Raw genomic sequence first — 3294 nt, 5'->3', positions numbered from 1 at the left:
TAATTACTTCTAAAATATATCACACTTTTTAATAATGGGCTTATGATGTTGCTTATGTAAATATTTCTTTTATAATTCTTCAGTAGGGGCTTGTCAGTCAGTTAGGGCTGTTATAACAAAATGCCTTGGACTGGATGGCTTATGAACAATACCAAATTTATTTCTCACTGCTTTAGAGATGGGAAATCAGGTCACAGTGCCAATATAGTCAGGTTCTGGTGAGGACCTTCTGGATTGCAGATGGCTAACTTACATCCTCATACGGTGGAAAGAGTGAACTAGCTCTCTGGCCTCATCTTACAAGGGCATTAATCCCATTCATGAGGACTCCACCTTCATGACCTACTTACCTCCCAGGGGTCCCACCTCCAAATACAATCACACTGGGATTCGGATTTCAACAAATGAGTTTTGGGGAACACATTCAGTGTAGTGCAGAGACGGAGTTCTGAGTTGTCCATTTGAGAGTAACTGATCTGTCATTCTGATTAAGGTTTTTCTCCATTTATGGCCAATATCTGATCTGTAAATAAGAGACTTTCTTCTTTATGATTATTTGTGGGTGAGGTGAGACTGCCCACCACCACATTACCTATTTTAGAATTAATCTTTCATTTCTAATAAATATAGAATATACCTCTCAGTTTCTTCTGGGGCCATGTTCAGTTTCTCTGCTGGTATATTTAATGCTGATATACTGCTGGATGCAACCAGAGGTTTCAAATATGAAGGAAGCAGCATTTTCAAGGAAATCCTCAAGACCAGCCTCCATGAAGAATTTGCCAATGATCACCTACTCACATCTCCCTGTATTCAGACACATTCAATAAATTGTAACAGGGACTTTATATGTGAAAGACTCTTATTGAATAAGTTTGACTAATTCTTTTAGCACCTGCTTGAATTTTCCAAAATCTTTGTTATGACTGCAATAGTCAAATCACAGAGAATGTGTGCACACACGATATGAATTGTTTTAAGATAATATGCCTGGTAAAAGAAGAAATTAATAATGTTATTAACTGCTTTTGGTCTGGTGGAAGAAAACACAGAGGCCAGTGAATGAGCGCCATGGTCACTGCTGAGCAGGCAAGAGAGGAGGAATAAAATAATTTTTGTCTATGGTCTTTGTTCATCACGTGAGGCCTTTCATAGCTATGTTATGATTTCAGAGGCCCCCATTTTCCTCAGAGTAAACTCAAAGCATTTCTATCCATTACTGAAACAATCTCTCTAAAAAAATAAAGACATCCTGCTGCTCCTGAGTAATTGCCACATTCTGTTTGGAAGTTTGCATACCTCAGATCCTGTCTTAAAACCCTGTCGTCAGCCAGGCAGTGGAAAAGCATCCAGCCATCCCTGGCTGACTGCATTTACCTTGTAGTTTTTTGATCTTCATACATTTTCACAATTGGATCCATTTCTGCTTGAAGCTGTTTCAGTTGTGCAACAACTATAGTGTTTTTTTCTCTCAAAGCATGAAGACATGACAAGAATAAAGGTTTTTATAAATATCCATAGCAGAATTTACCACATTTACATCACTAAAAAGATCCCACTTCCCTCATAATACTTATTTTTCATTATGTAACCTCATTATTAAAAGAAACTCAATTAGTAGACTGTCGATCCCAATACAAATAATGTGCACTGTGAGAAATCAGGTCCTACTCTGCCATTCTGACAAAATTAAAGGGTCTGTTTTATTTTAATCTTTAGTACTTAATACAGCTCCTCGCCCAAAAGTGGTGTTCAATCAGTATTCGATCAATGCTTGAATGATGAATGATTAAAAATTCTCGAAGTTCTGTTTTCCGATATGGGGAATCAGAAGTGATGGAATTAAGACTCGATTGGCCCGACTCTGAAGAAGAAATTGCATGCACAGGAAACACTATCTGCTACTCCCATCTCACACACACGCCTCATTTGTAAGTATCTATCACAGCCGGAGAAAGACCCATTTGCAGTTAGAGGAGCTCACCCTGGATTTGTAGCTACTCAATCTTTATTTTGTTCAGTGGTTCACTTACCAAAAACAGCACAAACAATTCTGGACAAGCTGATTTTGTTGCATTAATCAGTATAAACTATAAACTGTTTGCACTTGAGTTAAATTATTGTTAAATTAAAACTTCAAACAATGAAAAAGAAGGATGGAAAATTAAATGAAAGATGAGAAGATGAAAGAAAAAGAAAAGAGTATTATGGGATTAGCAGTCAGATAGAAAACTTAAATTGAAGTTTTGGCTTTGATTTGCTTTGTGACTGTAGGCAAATTCCATACCTCCCTCAGACTAGTTTTTTTAAATAAAAATTGGCAATAATAACCACTTGGTAGGCTAGCTGTGAAGACTAAGTTAGTTTATGTTTGTAAAAACGTTAAGCACAGTGCCTGGCACCTGATATATAGGCTCAAAAAATGGAATGTATTTGTTGAATAATTGACTTTTTAGATGTGGTTATGTATGTGTGTTCACTGACTATTCATTTTTCAATTATTTATTTCTTTATTTATTTTAGTATCATCAATCTACAATTACATGAGGAACATTATGTTTACTAGGTTCCCCCCTTCACCAAGTCCCCCCCACAACTCCCATTACAGTCACTGTCCATCAGCGTAGTAAGATGCTGTAGAATCACTATTTGTCTTCTCAGTGTTGCACAGCCCTCCCCATGCCCCCCCCACATTATACATGCTAATCGTAAGGCCCCCTTTCTTTTTGCCCACCCTATCCCCTCCTTCCCACCCATCCTTCCCAGTCCCATTCCCTTTGGTAACTCTTAGTCCTTTCTTGGGTTCTGTGATTCTGCTGCTGTTTTGTTCCTTCAGTTTTCCTTTGTTCTTATACTCCACATATGAGTGAAATCATTTGGTACTTGTCTTTCTCCACCTGGCTTATTTCACTGAGCATAATACCCTCTAGCTCCATCCATGTTGTTGCAAATGGTAGGATCTGTTTTTTCTTATGGCTGAATAATATTCCATTGTGTATATGTACCACATCTTCTTTATCCATTCATCTACTGATGGACACTTAGGTTGCTTCCATTTCTGGGCTATTGTAAATAGTGCTGCGATAAACATGGGGGTGCATCTGTCTTTTTCAAATTGGGCTGCTGTATTCTTAGGGTAAATTCCTAGAAGTGGAATTCCTGGGTCAAATGGTATTTCTATTCTGAGCTTTTTGAGGAACCTCCATACTGCTTTCCACAATGGTTGAAATAATTTACATTCCCACCAGCAGTGTAGGAGGGTTCCCCTTTCTCCACAACCTTGCCAACATTTGT

The 3294-nt window shown here is 38.0% G+C and overlaps 1 pseudogene; it reads right to left on the bottom strand.

Moving 5' to 3' along the window:
• Nucleotides 1-424: 424 nt before the first annotated feature.
• Nucleotides 425-1679, bottom strand: LOC118931669 (eukaryotic translation initiation factor 3 subunit E-like; annotated as a pseudogene).
• Between the last annotated feature and the right edge of the window lie 1615 nt (nucleotides 1680-3294).

This window comes from Manis pentadactyla, chromosome 4 (genome assembly GCF_030020395.1).
Source record: "Manis pentadactyla isolate mManPen7 chromosome 4, mManPen7.hap1, whole genome shotgun sequence".
Lineage (NCBI taxonomy): Eukaryota > Metazoa > Chordata > Mammalia > Pholidota > Manidae > Manis > Manis pentadactyla.
This window is presented reverse-complemented; position numbering and strand designations above follow the sequence as displayed.